We start from the raw sequence: 19,513 nt of genomic DNA, 5'->3' as shown, positions 1-19,513 counted from the left end.
TGTTCTTAGTGTAACTGCTCACATACTCACCTGTGCAGTATGCATGTTATCGGAGGATTCCACAAAGGGCCAAACCCGATCATTCAGATCAGAAGTTGCTGCCGGATTTACAGGATGTATGTAACACCAAATAATGTAAGAAAAGGTGTCTGGAAGTATTTTCGATTTTACACTGTAACAAACAAAGATGAGGCAGTTTCTCAACTTTTTACAAAGCGGCTGCCTTACTCTACAACAATAATGCGACCCCAACTCATTTGCTAGCTCACCACTCAATTGAAGCAGCTGGGGCACAACATACCTCGATCAGCCATCGTCATAACATTATGACAACCTACGCAATGTAGAGTATGCTCTCCTCATCCTGCCAAAATAGCTCTGACCAGTAAAGGTGTGGTCAAAGAACATCTGCGGTTGTCCTGGAGTGTCTTGTATCAGGACCTTGGCAAAGGATCCTTTAGGCCCGGTGGGTTGTGGGGAGGGTCTTCATGTATTGGGCTTGCTTCCCATAGATGCCATCAGATCCTTTCAGGTTTGGTATCTGAAGAGTCAGGTCAGGGGAACCCCTCCGACTCTTTGACATGCTTTTTAGCCCTCCCTAAAGGCTGAGTTATACCTCTTTTAACTGCCCTTGCAGCCTACTACGATGAAAGGAAATTCACCGCCAGGACCTCTTCAGCAAGTCTCTCTTCAGCAAGTCTCTCTTCGAGGTGGATTCATGCTTCTTCTTCTTCTTCTTCGCTTTCTACCTTAGCATCTTGCGCTTGCGTCTTGCGCTTGCGTTAATGGCTCGAGACGTTGATGCTTCATTTTGCTTTGTTGGTAGATGCGTGTGCTGCGTGGCGATTCACCGCCAGGACAGTAGGTGGAGCAGCGGGTTTTTTCAATGACAAGCCTACTACGATGAAAGGAAATTCACCGCCAGGACCTCTTCAGCAAGTTTCTCTTCGAGTGGATTCATGCTTCTTCTTCTTCTTCTTCGCTTTCTACCTTAGCGTTTGAACACATAGACATAATACATCTATAACATGTCTATGTTTGAAAACAGCGGCCTTTTATTAGGGGATGAAACCGGAAGATGAACACGTCGCCGGATGTGATGTAGATAGTGGCTTGCGCTCGCGTCTTGCGTCTTGCGTCTTGCGTCTTGCGTGAAGTTTAGAAAATTGAGGTGACACACACAAGCACGCAAGGGGGGACTTGCAACCGCGCAAGGGCTTGCGTTGCGTCTTGAGATTCATCCATCTATCCATCCATCCATCATCTTCCGCTTGTCTGGGGATCGGGTCGCGAGGGCAGCAGCTTGAGCAGAGAAACCCAGACGTCCCTGCATCACTGCAGATGCCGCACCGATCCGTCTGTCAATCTCCTGCTCCATTCGTCCCTCACTCGTGAACAAGACCCCGAGATACTTGAACTCCACTTGGGGAAGGATCTCATTCCCGACCCGGAGAAGGCATTCCACCCTTTTCCGGCCGAGGACCATGGTCTCAGATTTGGAGGTGCTGATTCTCATCCCAGCCGCTTCACACTCGGTTGCGAACCGCTCCAGTGAGAGCTGAAGGTCACGGCCCGTCGACGCCAACAGAACCGCATCGTCCGCAAAAAGCAGAGACCCGATTCTGAGGTCGCCAAAACGGACCCCCTCAACACCCTGGCTGCGCCTAGAAATTCTGTCCATAAAAATTATGAACAGAATCGGTGGCAAAGGGCAGCCCTGACGGAGTCCAACCCTCACAGGAAACATGTCCGACTTACTGCCGGCAATGCGGACCAAACTCTGACACCGGTCATACGGAGACCGAACAGCCCACATCAAGGAGTCACGCACTCCATGCTCCCGGAGCACCCCCCACAAGAGTCCCCGAGGGACACGGTCGAACGCCTTCTCCAAGTCCACAAAACACATGTAGACCGGTTAGGCAAACTCCCATGCACCCTCCATGATCCTTCCGAGGGTATTCACCCTATTCTCCATGGTTACAAGGGCGGAGCCATCTTGTTTATTTTGTGTTAGAACTTCCGGTGGCGCAGCTGAGTCATTAAAATCAAGGGTAAAAAGAAGTCAGGTAAAATGACTAGTATCATTTGTGCAGTTACGTGGTTGCCACAATAATTGGAATAAGAGAAGATTGTCTCTTCAGCAAGAGTGTTTTACTCACGGGAAGAGGCGAATTGAATGCTGTGGGCCAAGTTTTCACCTACATCCGTCTCCTAGCGTTGAGGAAGACCGGCGTCTTTGGCTGAGGGCACTTAACTGAAAAAACCCTCCAAAAAGCCCTATGTCTGTTCGTTTCATTTTGTGGATGGTAGACCTACCACCCAACACCCGTATCCTGAGAAATGGCTTGGCTATGAAGCTCCGGTGCGACGTCCGCGACGACAGCTTGTTAGGCAATCAGGTAAGTTCTCAGAACATACTTTGCCCTAACGCGAATTAGCAGCTAGCTACATTTGTGGTAACATTCTGTTATCGACTGCTTGTCAACACAGTTTTAAACGATTGTAGTTTAGGAGTAAATGTTTTAAAAATAGTGTTAACCTTAGTTAAGCCATGACAACGCGGATAAATCTTAGTTTTAACTGAGTCATTATTTTCATAGAGGCATCAACCAGCAATGCTGCTGAGGCTGAGCCTGAGCTCGAGCTCGAGCCCGAGGGTGATGGACATCGCGACATCGGAACACAGTGGGAGGATCAATGTATGACCAATCACGACTATGCTGCAAGACCTTTACTTCTCCAACCTCTGCTGTGTGACCAGGCAACCCAGTGCTCAGCGAGCACTGCAAAATATCAAGAGCTTGTGCGAAATGACAACCTGAGCCTACTCTACACTGGGTTGCATCTGGATGCTTTCACCTCCTTGGCTGACGACCTAACCCGTGATTTCACTAACAGCTCTCATATTCATCCATAGGATCAGGTCTTAATGACTCTCATGAAGCTCCGTCTGAACCTACTTCAACACGACATCGCAGAGAGGTTTCAGGTGTCACAGCCCTTCGTCAGCAAGGTAATTTCTTACTGGTTAGAGGTCATGGAGGAGAGGATGCGGCTTTACATCCCTTGGCTACCCAGGGAGACTATTAGGGCAACAATGCCACAGTGTTTCAAAGAGCATTATCCATTAACCACCTGTGTGATCGACTGCTCTGAAACGCCCCTTCAGAAGCCCCACAACCTTGATTCCAGAGGGGAGTCTTCAATTCAATTCAATTCAAAAATACTTTATTTATCCCAGAGGGAAATTAAATGTTGATGTAGCTCAATTAAATCAAGGAGTTATTATAGATGCTGATGGCTGTGGGCAGGAAAGATTTCCTGTAGCGGTCCGTTTTGCATCCAAACTGAAGAAGCCTTTGACTGAAGAGACTCTGTTTTCCAATAACAGTCTCATGGAGAGGATGTTCAGGGTTGTCCATAATTCTCTTGATTTTATGCAAAATCCCTCTTTGCATTATTGTCTCCAGAGGCTCCACAGTCGTCCCCAGAACAGAACCAGCCTTCTTTATCAGGTTGTTGAGTCTTTTTAGGTCCCTGGTTCTGATGCTGCTGCCCCAACAGATGACGCAAGAGGAAATGACGCTCTCAACAACAGACTTGTAGAAGATCTGCAACATCTTGTTGCAAACCTTGAAGGACCTTAGCTTCCTCAAGAAGTACAGTCTGCTCTGTCCTTTCTTGTAGATGGCTTCACTGTTGTGTCTCCAGTCCAGTCTGTTGTCCACATGAACACCAAGGTATTTATATTCCTCAACCACCTCCACTTCTTCTCCCATGATGGAAACAGGGTTTGATCTGACCCTGTTTCTCCTGAAATCTACAATCATCTCCTTTGTTTTGTTAACATTCAAGATGAGATGATTGTTCCCACACCATGCCACAAAGCGGTCCACCAGCTCTCTGTACTCAGCTTCTTGTCCATCTCTGATACACCCGACAACTGCAGAGTCATCTGAATATTTCTGTAGATGACAGGAGTCTGACTTGTACTGGAAGTCTGAAGTGTACAGAGTGAAAAGGAATGGTGAGAGTACAGTCCCCTGTGGTGCTCCTGTGCTGCTGATCACCTGGTTAGACACACAATTCTCCAGTCTGACAAACTGTGGTCTGTTTGTCAGGTAGTCATTAATCCAGGTGATTGTTGAGGCCTCCATCTGAGTCTTCTGGAGTTTCAGACGAAGCAGATCAGGCTGGATTGTGTTAAATGCACTGGAGAAATCAAAGAACATGATCCTCACAGTGCTGCCTGCTTTGTCCAGATGACAGTGGGTTTGTTGAAGCAGGTGTATGATAGCGTCTTCAACTCCAACTCCATGGCGATAAGCTAACTGCAGGGGGTCCTGATATGTGCTGGTTTGCTTACACAGGTGGGTCAACAGGAGTCTCTCCAGGACCTTCATGATGTGGGATGTCAGGGCAACAGGTCTGTAGTCATTGATGTCTGAAGGGTGAGTTTTCTTTGGTACCGGAACCAGACAGGATGTCTTCCACAACAGTGGTACCTTCTCTTGGGTCAAGCTAAGGTTGAAAAGGTGTTGCAGAATCCCACAGAGCTGCTCTGCACAGGCCTTCAGGACTTGGGGGCTGACACCATCTGGACCTGCAGCCTTGTTCCGGTTCAGTCTCTCCAACTGCCTCTTCACCTGACTTCTAGAAACAGAAAAGTGGGAGGGGGAGGCAAAGGGGACAGCAGGATCTCCTGATTGGGTTGAAGACAAACTAGTGGAAGCAGAAGAATCCATGACTGAGGTGAAGGTGGAAATGTAACAGGAAAGCTGTGAGTCAGAGGAGGGTGGGATGTCTCTTTGGCTGGGAACAGGAGGGGAGGATGGTGAGCTTGTTCTTGAACTGAACCTGTTGAAGAATATGTTCAGCTCATTTGCTCTGTCCAGACTTCCATCCATCCGATCCTCCCTCTGCTTGAGGCCTGTGATCTTCTTCATTCCTGACCACACATCTCTGATATTGTTCCTCTGCAGTTTACTCTCAAGCTTCTTTCTATACACCTCCTTGCTCTCTCTGATCTTGACTTTGAGCTGCTTCTGTATACTCCTCAGTAACTCCCTGTCTCGCTCCCTAAAGGCTCTTTTTTTCTTGTTCAATAGTTCCTTTAGCTCACTGGTGATCCAGGGTTTGTTATTAGGGAAGCATCTCACTGTTCTGGTGGGGATGGTGTTGTCCACACAGAAGTTTATATAGTCAGTCACACACTCAGTCATGGCATTAATGTCCTCTCCATGGGGATTACAAAGAGAAATCCAATCGGTTGCATCAAAACAACCCTGTAAGGCTTCTTCAGCTTCATGTGACCACTTTCTAACAGTCCTTTTTGTGACAGGTAGTCTCTGGACAAGGGGTTTATATGCTGAACAGAGAAAAACAAGGTTGTGATCTGATTTACCCAGGGGAGGTCTTAATTTGGAAATGTATGAATCCTTGACATTTGTGTAAAACAAATCCAATGTCTTGTTTTCTCTGGTAGAGCAGCTGACAAACTGTTGAAAAGTTGGCAGTGTAGCAGAGAGTGAGGCATGATTAAAATCACCAGATATTGCCACAAAAGAATTGGGGTGTTGTGTCTGTATCTGAGCAACAACGGAACTGATGACATCACATGCAGTGTCGGCAACAGCTGAGGGTGGAATGTAAACAGCCACCAAAACAACACTGGTGAACTCTCTTGGCAAATAATATGGACGAAAATTTACTGCCAATAGTTCAATGTCAGGACTGCAGAGACGACTCTTCACAGTAACATGTCCTGGGTGACACCATCTGTTGTTGACAAGCACTGCCAATCCACCCCCAGTCCTTTTCCTGCTATTCTTTAAATCTCGATCTGCTCGTACAGTCAGGAAGCCCGGCAGAGAGACGCTGGAGTCGGGGATATGATCCTGTAGCCATGTCTCAGTAAAACACATAATGCTACATTCCCGATATTCTTGCTGAGTCCTTGTCAAGGCTAGAAGTTCATCCAACTTGTTAGCTAATGATCTTACATTGCCCATGATGACGGATGGCAGAGATGGTTTGAACTTCTTCTTTCTTTCTCTCCTCTTTGCTCCTGCTCTGCATCCACGACGCCTCCTTTTCAATTCCAGTGGGATTTCTGGCTTCAGTTGTCGAATTATTTCTGCTTTTCCAGTGTTAATCAGCTGCTCCCTGTTGTAAACCACCTTGTTGCTATGGTTATGCATCATAACAAAAGAGTAAAATATACAAAAGTATTGGGAAAAATTAATCCAGCTGCACAGCATCCAAGGCAGGAAGGAACAGTTGTCCAAAAAATGCAATTTCTTCCAAGAAATAACAGGAATGAAATTTAGAAAAAAGAAAAATCTCAATGTGAGGTACAGAGCTACTCCAACGTGCTGCCACCCTCAGCAGCGCATTCTAGAACACTTACAGCCACTACTATGGACAAAATACCATCAAGTTCCTGGTAGCAATTGCACCTTGTGGACTTATCATGTTCGTATCACCTGCATATGGAGGAAGGTGCAGTGACAAGTTCATCACTGCAAATTCTGGTTTTCTGGAATACCTGCATCCAGGTGATGAGGTCATGGCTGATAGGGGCTTTGTCATTCAAGATCTCCTCACTGAAAGAAGTGTCAAGCTAGTCCTGCCAGCCTTTACAAGAAAAGGCATGCCGCTTTCAGAGGAGGACACAACCAACACAAGACGCATTGCCAATGTGCGTGTCCATGTTGAAAGGGTCATTCGCAGATTGAAGAACTTTAGAGTTCTCTCTCAAACAGTCCCAATTAGCCATGCATCTAAATTTGAGAAGATTCTGAGAGTTTGTGCTGCCCTGTGTAACCTTCGTGGTGACATCATTCATGACAATGACGAATAAGTTTTAACCCATTTTAAATCAGCTCAGTTAGCCTAGTTCATTTGTGTATTGTTCATTTGAACTCATGTTCAGTGTTTATTAAAGTAACACTATGTAACTCTTTTACCCTAAAAAATAGGGTTAGGTTTAGCGATTTTACCTTACAAAAACAGCTTTGAAAAAATGTACCTATCATCTCGTTCGCGATTAGCTATTGCTGCATAGTATTGCTTTAACAAATCTACAAAATAAACCAAGTTGCATTGTCTAATTTTTAGAAATGGTAGACAGATTGTTGTTTCATTCAGTGCTCATTCACAAATCTACAAAATGTACTGATCGGCACTGTCCACTCTGAAAAGTGTTTAACTGTTGTTATGACCTGGTGCATAAAGACACAGCTGACACAGCTTTTTAAGCATTCAAATGTAATAAATATTACTTATTTATTAAGTAATTAAACCAATATTTGTTAACATTTGTTGTGGTCATCTTGATGATTTAAAGAAATGAGAAACACCACATTTTCAACATCAAAACCATGTTGACAGTAAATAACACTAAATCAATCATTAGTCTACATTACATGAAGACAAAAAACAAGGCTACATACACTACTACCCAAGTAACAAAAGGTGATTTTTTTAAAGTCGCATGTTGCATAACATAGAATGCACAAGAGACTTGACACAGACATACATTACAAAAGCATGACATTACATGATGTTCCACAGGCGCTGCTCATCGGTGCTGGCCAGTCCCGTGAGCCCATTGGACACTGCATTCTCCACCTAACATCAAACATGGTTTCAATCAATGACTACTTAAACAAAAAAATACAGAGTCAATCAGCCCATATCCCTACTCCCTAAAGCTGCCGAGTGCTGTGAACAGGCATCAGAATGACAGCAATGGTAGACCAAAATACAAACTGGCAGGCAACGCCAACAGATGCGGGCATATGAAAACAAAACTCTCATTCCCTCATCAGTTGACCTAGGCTACTGTTTCGCTATTTGGTCTACCTTGCATGAAATTCTGTCCCTCTCATACCCATCAACAGCACTCGGCAACGTGAAAGAGCAGGGCTACAGATTGATTCACTTCGGATAATACCTTTAATTGACATGCATAAATTCAAGGATATTTTAGTTCATGGACAGATACCAATGGCAAACAGCTTATCCTTAAAAAAATGTTGTAAAACATTGTTAACAACTGATCACAAAACAAAACCTTACCTTACCTCTCTCCCTGGCAAAAGTAGTTAGACTGAAGGTGTGCTAGGGTTGCCAGAACAACCTGTGTCAGCTGTTCCCTCCATTGGGAGTGGACAGCTTACTTACAGGTTTTATTGTAGGAAGCTTACCTATTCACAGAATAGATTTTAAAAGTCTGCTGATGGTTTACAAATCCCAGAACGGTTTAGGCCCAAAATACATCTGTAATATGTTCAGAGAATATAAACCTAGTAGAGCTCTTAGATCCAAGGACTCAGGTCAGCTGGTCCAGTCCAGAGTCCAGACTAAACATGGAGAAGCAGCATTTAGCTGTAATGCTGCAAACGAGTGGAACAAACTCCCAGTGGAGATTAAACTTTCACCAAATGTAGACATTTTTAAATCCAGGTTAAAAACAATTCTTTTCTCATGAAATCTGCACGCTATCTTTTAACTTATCTAGACTGTTGCTTGTTTTTAAATTCATTTAAATTATTTTATTTGTTTCTCTTTATATTCTTTTATGTATTTTAATGCTTCTTCCAGTCCCTGCTGCAATGCTTTTATTTTATGTAAAGAACTTTGAATTGTTTGTACATGAAATGTGCTATATAAATAAATTTGATTTGATTTAATTTGATATTCTTGAAGGAAGAGACACTGACATCTTCCATCGGTTAATTGTCTTGTCATTGTCTTGCTTTTGATAAAAGGCAGACTTACCTGGGCGCCATTCACTTACCTTATTCCTTGAAACAGTCTTGAGATTTGACAATATAATCTACTTACAAATGGTCATCAATGATCTTGAGCTGTATATACCCAAAAACAATATATGTTAATAACCATTGTCAAGGCAGTGAATACATTTTCCATACAAGATAATATAACGTAATGTTCTCTGTCTGTGATACAACAGTAGCCTAGGTACACCACAGGCTGCTACAGTAAGAAAATAACGTCAGAGAGCCAACTCGGCCTACGTGAACATGAACAGTAACGTTAGAAGAAAGGGGCAGACGGCCTAATGTTAAGCTATAAATGTTTACGTGTCCTAACGTTACATAACAATATGGTAAAGTTACACAAGGCCGACCTCTCATTGTGTTCTAGATATGAATGTGTTTGGTAATGTTTGTCTCTGACATTGGAGAACAAAAATAAGAACGGCTAGAAGTTGTCTAACACTGCCATAAGGTTAACGTTAGTTTAACTGAACTGCACGATATAAACTTGCATCTATGCTCGCTTTAAATGTTGTAATAGTACAAGGAAAGCAAGATTAAGGATATGACAGCTAAGTACTACAACTCACAAAATTACACACATCAACATAGCGCTGCCTTACTTACCTTCCACAAAATTGCAGCGGCGTGACTGCAGGATCTTCCCAGGCCGGCAATACAAGAGCATCCTGTTGTCTCCACAACTCTCTCCGTTGTTACCAAAACCCAAGCGTTGTGACCTAGAGAGCTGGCCTGGCTTGGGCTTACGGTGGCTTTTAAAAATAACTTTTGATCATCCAGTTTATGCAGCAGGACGCGACCGACCTTTCCGCTGTGTAGGTACTGGTATGCTTTGGTGCTTTTAAAGTTTTTCATCGAAGCCCCGTCTACGCCTACAGATAAAACCATATGATTGAAAATATCGCCGTAAATCACAGGGGGCCATCTCCTCATGTCGTCCATCCACTCTGTTATTAGACTAGGTGTAGTAACATTTCACCTCCACTACTACGAACAGCATCGCTTGTCTCTGCCTAGGTAACATCCATCTTACACTGTCTTACACTAGCTAACCGGAACTAGCTGACCGGAAGTTCCAACACAAAGCGGAAGAAAAAAGGCTGTTAAAAATGGGCGGGGCGTAATAGGGTGATTGGAGCTGGTCCACTGTTCCACGGCCAGGACGAAAACCACACTGCACCTCCTGAATCCGAGATTCGACTATCCGGCGGATCCTCCTCTCCAGTACCCCCGAATAGACCTTACCAGGGAGGCTGATGAGTGTGATCCCCCTATAGTTGGAACACACCCTCCGGTCCCCCTTTTTAAAGAGGGGGACCACCACCCCGATCTGCCAGTCCAGAGGCTCTGCCCCCGATGTCCACGCGATGCTGCAGAGGCGTGTCAACCAAGACAGTCCTACAACATCCAGAGCCTTGAGGAACTCAAGACGGACCTCATCCACCCCAGGGGCCTTGCAACCGAGGAGTTTTTTGACCACCTCGGCAACCTCGGCCTCAGAAATGGGAGGCCCCACGTCCGAGCTCCCCAACTCTGCTTCCTCATCGGAAGGCGTATCGGTAGGGGTGGGCGATATGTATCGTTTGCGAAATTATCGTGAATGTTGTTTTGACGATGAGTAATTTTGCAATTTCGAGATACAGGCCAAAAAAAAAAAAAAAAAAAATTATTATTATTTTTTTTTTTTCAATCGCCAAAAATCAATAAAGTACGGCGCCAGTGGTCCTCTGCCCTTACCACGCCCTGCTTTGAACGCTCTAATTTTTTCAAAGTAAACGCTTCGGACCCCGCGGGACACTCAGCTAAGAGCATCGAGGGGGCGCCGAGAGGCAGGGGCTGGGACAGCGAGAGGCCGGGGCTGGGACAGCGAGAGGCAGGGGCTGGGACAGATGGGAGCTCGCCTCGCGGCGGACCGTCAGCTCGATCCCGAGATCCAACTACGAGCTTTTTAACTGCAGCAACTTTAAGATGCGCTATTGGAGCTGGAATTACCGCGGCTGCTGGCACCAGACTTGCCCTTCAATTGATCCCTGTTAAAGGATTTAAAGTGTCCTGTATTGTTATTTTTCGTCACTACCTCCCCGAGTCGGGAGTGGGTAATTTGCGCGCCTGCTGCCTTCCTTGGATGTGGTAGCGGTTTCTCAGGCTCCCTCTCCGGAAGGAGAAGAAGCCTGAGAAACGACTCGAGGTTATCAGTCACCAAAGCGGCCGGGGCACCCCGAGAGGCACCCGCATGGGTTTTGGGTCTGATAAATGCACGCATCCCCGAAGGTCAGCGCTCGTTTTGCATGTATTAGCTCTAGAATTGCCACAGTTATCCAAGTAACGGTAGAGCGATCAAAGGAACCATAACTGATTTAATGAGCCATTCGCAGTTTCACTGTACCGGCCGTGTGTGCTTAGACTTGCATGCTTATGTTAATTTTATTGTGATCTTAACGCAAGTTTGAATTTTTTTTTAAATATCGTCAAAATATCTTTATCGTGAAAATCCTAAAAAATATCGAGATAGTTTTATTTGCCCATATCGCCCACCCCTACGTGTCGGTAGGATTGAGGAGGCCCTCGAAGTATTCCCCCCACCGACTCACGACGTCCCTAGTTGAGGTCAGCAGAGCCCCGGCCTCACCATACACGGTGTTGACGTTGCACCGCTTCCTCCCCCTGAGCCGCCGGATGGTGGACCAGAAACTCCTCGAGGCCATCCGGAAATCATTCTCCATGGCCTCCTCGAACTCCTCCTAAGCCCGAGTTTTTGCAACCGCCGAGGCCACGTTCCGCTTGGCCTGTCGGTACCCATCAGCTGCTTCCAGAGTCCCACTGGCCAAAAAGGCCCGATAGGACTCCTTCTTCAGCTTGACGGCTTCCCTCACCACTGGTGTCCACCAGCGGGTTCGGGGGTTGCCGCCACGACAGGCACCGACCACCTTACGGCCACAGCTCCGGTCGGCCGCCTCAACAATGGAGGCACGGAACATGGCCCATTCGGGCTCAATGTCCCCCACCTCCCCCGGGACATGGTTGAAGCTCTGCCGGAGGTGGGAGTTGAAACTCCTCCTTACAGGGGATTCCGCCAGCCGTTCCCAACAGACCCTCACAATACGTTTGGGCCTGCCAGGTCTGACCGGCTTCCTCCCCCACCAGCGGAGCCAACTCACCACCAGGTGGTGATCAGTTGACAGCTCCGCCCCTCTCTTCACCCGAGTGTCCAGGACATACGGCCGCAAGTCCGACGATACAACCACAAAGTCGATCATTGAGCTGCGGCCTAGGGTGTCCTGGTGCCAAGTGCACATATGGACACCCTTATGCCTGAACATGGTGTTCGTTATGGACAGTCCGTGGCGAGCACAGAAGTCCAATAACAAAACACCCCTCTGATTCAGATCGGGGGGGCCGTTCCTCCCAATCACGCCCCTCCAGGTCTCACTGTCATTGCCCACGTGAGCATTGAAGTCCCCCAGCAGGACGAGGGAGTCTCCCGGAGGAGCACTCTCCAGTGCCTCCTGCAGGGACTCCATAAAGGGTGGGTACTCTGAACTGCTGTTTGGTGCATAAGCACAAACAACAGTCAGGACTCATCCCCCCACCCTAAGGCGGAGGGAGGCTACCCTCTCATCTACCGGGGTAAACCCCATTGTACAGGCGCACAGCCGGGGGGCAATAAGTATGCCCACACCTGCTCTACGCCTCTCACCGTGGGCAACTCCAGAGTGGAAGAGAGTCCAACCCCTCTCGAGGAGGCTGGTTCCGGAGCCCAAGCCATGCGTCGAGGTGAGTCCGACTATATCTAGCCGGAACCGCTCAGCCTCGCGCACCAGCTCAGGCTCCTTCCCCAGCAGAGAGGTGACGTTCCACGTCCCAAGAGCCAGCTTCAGTAGCTGAGGATCAGACCGCCAAGGTCTCTGCCTTCGGCTGCCACCCAGCTCACACTGCACCCGACCCCCATGGCCCCTCCCATGGGTGGTGAGTCCGTCAGAAGGGGGATCCGTGTAATTTCTTCAGGCTATGCCCAACCGAGCCCCACGGGTACAGACCCGGCCACCAGGCGCCCCCGGCGGGCCCCACCCCTGGGCCTGGCTCCAGGGGGAGGCCACGGTGACCCGCGTCCGGGCAAGGGTACACGGTGTCCAATATTGTCCATCATCATAGGGGTTTTATGAGCTGTTCTTGGTCTGGTCCCTCATCTAGGATCTGTTTGCCATGGGTGACCCTACCAGGGGCTTAAAGCCCCGGACAACATAGCTCCCAGACTCATTGGGGCATGCAAACCCCCCCACCATGGTAAGGTGACAGCTCATGGGGGGGACCTAGAGATTCATTGTTTTAAAAAAAAAAAAAGACAGAAAGAAAAAGGAAGAAATCCTCACTGGTTGATGATCTGTAGTGTATTGATCAGAGCGCATTGATGATGTTTTGCAAGGTATATATATTGTATTTTATGAAAGATGACAAAACTTGACATTGTTTTCCACACAAAAACCAAGACTTGATGCTAATGAAGCTAAAATTTGTGTTGATAAAAACCTCCTCATAGAAAAGAAAAAATAAGCCAGAACCTAATAAAGCACCCTCTGAGTACAGAAATAGCCTCGTCCGTTGTTGCAGGGCCGCTCACTGCACAGCAGTTGGACTCTTTTCTTTTAGTTTGGGGGCAGCTTGACATTAGTTGTCTCATGTTCCGAATCACAGCATAAACTCAGTAAAACGGCTCACATGAGAGTCGACCGAGTTCAGCTGACAATGATTATGAATACAATTTAACAGTGACAGCCATTAGGTTTACTCTCTGTCAACAGGTAAGTAGGTTTTGAGAGCATTTAAGGTCATTGCAAGGATCATAATGATACTGACTGGTTATACTTCTGTATGTACAGTGACATGTAGCATCTGTTCTCTCTTTTACATAATTTGTAGTAATACTGCTCTCAGATTCTGTTAAGTAACAAGTGAGTATGATTGACTGTCATTACAGGAGAGCTGCTGATCTTTCTGCTACACCTGAGACCGGAGGGTATACAGGTGTATACAGGAGATTCTAAAATGCATGTCCCAAGTGAAAACTTGGCTCACAAAGCTCGGTGACCTAGTTGTCTGAAATAGAAATGCCTTTCATTTGTGGCGTTGGTAAGAGTCTTTGAGCTTGTAATGGCATGGTGGTACCGCACATGAGAGGTGGTGCTCTTTTGAAAATCTGCACCCTTTTTTCTCCAAACTTAACTTTGCTCCTTTTGGCCAAAATTGTACTTAAACTTTATCAGTTAACAGGAAAGGTTTCCAAAATGCATCACAGTCAGTTGTGAAGCTCCAGTGCAGGATTTCTTCAGCTTTTTCTATGATGGTCACAGAATGGTATCACCACCACTCAAGAATCTGCTAAATCTTTCTGAAAGTACTCTGCAGTTAAACAAGGATTATGATTTGTGAATTCACAGAAAACATATTCACAAATGTTAGCTGAAAGCTTATGATCCGTCTTTTACTGATATTTATATTTCTTACTTGTGTCAATCGTCCAGGCAAACCACAATTAGGTGATTAGAACTTTTTGAATTAGCTTCTGTTGGTACAACTCTTTTGAATCACAAAGCAATAAATCTGCATTCAGACTTTGGCAAAACTTTTAGCACCAAGAAATGAGTTGAGAGGGGCAGACAGTCCCTAACAGTTTTGGATATTCTCAAAACTGTGGTGGACTGTATAAACTGTATTTAGTTATAAATTGTTGTAAGGTATCATTTGCCTGTTGTTTTACCAGGCAGTGTTCTTGTGACATGAGCAGAATTATGAAATAACCATTTGGATTTTTGTAACTGGCTAATCCTGTATTTTGTGACACAGGCCCAACCATGTACCCTAATTCTAACAATAGCTACATACTTTTAACACCTAACACTTATCATTTGCATTTGGGAGTGCAGAAAAAGTGTAAGGAATAGAAAGTGTATGAAATGTGTTCAGAGTGTCACAAAGGCCTATGATTTAACCTGTGGTTCTGCTCCTCTCACCATCCCCTCCTTCCCCTTATAACTATTTGTGGCCAAGTGAACACTGACAAGAAGTACTAAGTGAAAGTCATCATGTTGGAACAGGTATGGACACAAAGGTTGCTGAAATGCTGACGAATCAAAACTTAAGCTATATGTATATGAAGACAAAGTAAAGAACACTGATACTGAACACTTTTTGTGGACTAGAGAAGGTATTTTAGGTTCTGTCATGAGATTGAAAATGGAATAACACGTGAAACTCCTCAGTACTTGGTATCTTTAATGCCAGAATATCTTTTAAATTCTGAGTTTAAAACATGAAACATCTCGTGTTCATGTCTGCAAGGAATTAAAAGTGAAAGTAAATGTATGAAACCACGTTTTTTTATTAGCTTTTTTTCTGGGTCATCCCAACTTATCCCGCTCTCGTGTTGCATCGTAAAATTTTAGACAATGTTAGTAATTTTAGCAGTAAAAAAACCCACATCTGTAAAACATTTTGATTAACATTAAATCAGTGTGTTTTGCATTTACCATATCATGGCCTCAGAGCAATAAAGGAGTGAACTGAAAAGCCCTCACATAAGTGCCAGACTTCAGTCTTCAGTTTAGCATATCTAGGGAAAAACTAGGAGGAAATTTGAATATTTACCAAAAACCTGAAGTTCTTCTAATCTCAAAGGGAATTTCGTCCTAGTTTCACAAATTGCATTAAATGCTTAAGAGACAGCAACTAGCTTATTTACAAAATGTTAGCATGAATTGAGAAATATAAGCTAACATTCTGTAGCACTTCCACTGATTGTGAGTATACCAAAAGAAAAATAACTCTCAAAGTTCTTAAAAGATTGATTTTCATGGCAACAAACCAGCAGCAGTTGTCTCCTCTCTCTGTTCAGACAACAGTTAGAACATAGAAAAAAGAAATAGAGCTTACATAAACTTTAGACTCGACAAACTTGTTGCAGAATGTAGCTCTATGGCACAACTCCCATTAAGTAAACCAGTCGAACAAAAGCTCTGTTATGTAACTGGCACAGCGATGACACAAATTTTCCATTCTCTGGGCTGGATTGATAACCAGAACAAGCTGATTTCACTCCACATGATATGCAGACAGGAAATGTAGGTAGGTAATCGCCCCTTTAAGTCGGGCAGTTACTTGCTCAACATGAGATGCATCACTCCAATTCCAAAGAAGTTGGGATGCTTTGTTAACTGAGAATGCAGTGATTTGTAAAACTAGGGGGACAAAGAAAACATTACATTTGATGCCAACAACAAGTAGTTTCTGTTGCTTTGCCATCACCTTCATTCACTTGTTATCTTCAGTATAACTACATCTGTGTTTTGCTGTGGTTAAAAGTCTAACTGTCAAACAGCACAGGAGGGGGAATGTTCAGTCCAGGCGTATGTGTTTATGTTGAATCCAACATCTGTCTGCCTGATTTAGCATGAAAAGAAGTTCTCATGTGTCTGAGGGAGAAAACACAGACTCTGACAAAGACCCCTCACCTCTTGCAAATGGGTGTTTATCCAGATGGATGTTATTCTGACCATGCAGTCTAAGAATAGCCACTTGGCTCCACACACATACTCACACAAAAAACCCGAACAAGAAAACCTTGAACTGAAATTAAATTTAAGTCAAACTTTTATTAATCTTTTTTTTAAAAAAAAAACGTTGATAAGAGTCAGAAAATACAGATTCACATTCACATTTGACGGTACAGTTTATAGCTCCATTTAGGAAAACCCTCTTACTTTAAATTTTATCAAATTTATCAAGCATGAACATTTGCTATTAGTCATTCTGATAGTCACACAGGCCCACACATTCAGCCTTAAGGCCTCAGTATGCTTCTCCGTCAATCCGTCTCCGTAGTCAATCCTTTCGAAGTTCTCCGTCGGGCTGTTGGCAATTCACCTCCCGATCAGTAGGCGTCGCCACGTTAGATGACCTAATCTCGCAATGTCTACCGTGAAAGTCGTTGATTGATTGTTTATCTTCTGGCTCCGTTTCACTCCTCACAGTGAACGATGGTGACCGAGAGAGAAACACTGTTGTCGGAGTTGGAGCTTATTGATTTTGAAATGCAAATAATTTTGACCAAATGTTGACGGCCACACAGTAAACTCTTTCAAAAATGGCGAGGAAGGCGCTAAACCGGAAAAGTGATTCCGGAAATGATGTTGTTAGCCGACCAATCACAACCCTTGCGGTCTCTGCGAGTCTCCGGCCGTTTCTCAATATGCGTAGTTGTCTGTACTTGCGTACTCGTGTACTTCTGAAACGTCATCACCGAATTACCAAGTACTGTTCCAATTCAAAGTACGCATCCAGACAAGTACGCTCCAGATTCCCGGATGTGTGCTTGCTCCACCCATTTTATCGAGTTTGCTTCTGTGGTGACTTGTGTAGACTTCAGACAGCTTGCTATCCCAGAAAGCAGTGCGGCACGAGCGATGATGACGCTTCCGTTCCAAATGCACAATGAGCGTGCTTGTGTGCTCAGAAGTCCGTCGTTCTGACAAGTCCATACTTGTAAGCATACGAGTACGGACTTGCGTACTTGGGTATTGAGAAACGGTCCTATCTATCCTCGACGGATAGATAGGAATTTTGGCCGACACACTCTCCGTAGGGACCATAAATCAATCAGCCTTTATACTGCAGCTCGACCATATGATGTGGGTACATTTGAAACAGTGCCGGCGCCAAGCTATGGCCGAAGGCTCCATCCATCCAAATCATGCATTTGTTACTTACAAAGCTTATAGTTAGGGATGGCTCAGGTGATCCTGAAACATCCCATAGTTAAGCTGCTATAGGCCTAGACTGCTGGGGGACCTCATCTGTCACATCTTTCCTCACTTTACTCTCTCTTTCCTCTGTTTAATTTCTCAAATGATATTATGTACATGTGACATTATTGTGGTCATTAACTTGTGTTTCCCTATTCCAACAGGTATCCTTTGAATGGTGTTACAGTGTTTTTTTCCCCCTCTTTTCTGTCCTCTCAAACCCCAGCTGGTCGAGGCGGATGGCCACCCTTCTTGAGTCTGGTTCTACCAGAGGTTTCTTCCCGTTAAAAGGGAGTCGTTCCTTTCCACAGGCACGCTCAGGACGGGAGATTGGACTGAAGACAAGTTTCGGTGCAATCTGTTGGTTTCCTTAGCTAGGAAATTGTTTTTGAATTGGCTCTTTATGAATGAATTGGATTATTTTGAAAATAATTATGTTTACAATTAATTGAATTCCAATTGGCTTGAATTGGACTATACTATTTAAGTGCCTTGAGATGACATTTGTTGTAATTTGGCGCTATATAAATAAACTGAACTGAATTGACAACTCACCTGTCGCTGCTCTGAAGCTACTGTACCAAGTATACATAAATGAAGCTTTGAGCCTGGGCAAAGCTGTGCTTAAATTCTGCTATAACCAACGCTACATCACAGGGTGATGAGTACATTCAGCTTTGGTTTTTTCACTCAAGCTACTTAGAAATAGACACAAAAAGTAACTCTTTAATGGAGACAACCTCCTGAGCCGCTTAAAGTGACATTTGAACCAGCGCATTACACAACCCCATATCAGAAAATGTTGAGACAGAACTGTAAATGCAAAAAAGAAAAAGATTATTTTTACATCTAATGAATTTCACTGAACTCCGTTTTTGGAGGAAACATTTTGGTTTTTTTCCCCTCTTTGGCTTTATTTGGTTTGTTATTTTACATTAATTTGTTGCATTTCAGGCATGCAAGTAAAGCTTTTAACACTTTTTAATGTTGCCAGTCTGTCTCACAAGACAGTTTCAGTCTTCATTTTGCCCCATTCTTTCTGCAAACATGTTTTAAGGTCTACAACAGTTTAGACTTAGACTTAGACTTAGACGTAGACTTAGACTCAACTTTATTGATCCCTTTGGGATGACTCCCTCCGGGAAATTCAGTCTCCAGCAGCTTATACAATACAATAGGAAAGAGTCAGCACACAGAGGGTGAAAAGAAAATGAAGAAAATATAAAAATACAAAAATTAGATAACAGAATATACACTGTTATAAAATATAGAAGTAAACAGTGGATAATTTACCAGGTATTTCGTGAAATTCAATTCAATTAAGTTATTGCACTGTGGTTGACAGATTATTGCACATAAGATGACCATTTTGATAAATAAATAAGTATTGCTGTTGAATAAAAGAAAAAAAAACACAACTATATACTATGATGTTAGGTGGTTAGTGGCTACCTGTTACCTTCTACCTCCAAAGTGAGGAGTTGTACAGCCTGATGGCCTGAGGGACAAAGGAGTTCTTCAGTCTGTTAGTCCTGCACTGGGAAGGAGCAGTCTCACACGGAACAGGCTCCTCTGGCTGCTGATGACGGTGTGCAGAGGGTGCCTGGCATTGTCCATAATATCCAACAGTTTGCCATTTTTTATAAATTTTCCAACATTCTCTATTTAGGACAGTTCAGAACAGCTGGCAGGGCACTCCTGTACCTCCTCCCTTTTATCCTCAGCCATGCCTTTGTAATATGTGCAGAACAGGGTTTTGCACTGTGTTGATATAAAATCAGCAGGCCACTCTGGAAAAGATGTGGTCTTGAAGGCAGCAAATGTTTTTCTAATATTTCATGAACTTTTCTGCATTATTGTTGCCATCACAGAAGTGTAAATGAGCTTGGTCAAGGGCACTGATGCAAT

This window comes from Odontesthes bonariensis, chromosome 8 (genome assembly GCF_027942865.1).
Source record: "Odontesthes bonariensis isolate fOdoBon6 chromosome 8, fOdoBon6.hap1, whole genome shotgun sequence".
NCBI lineage: Eukaryota > Metazoa > Chordata > Actinopteri > Atheriniformes > Atherinopsidae > Odontesthes > Odontesthes bonariensis.
This window is presented reverse-complemented; position numbering follows the sequence as displayed.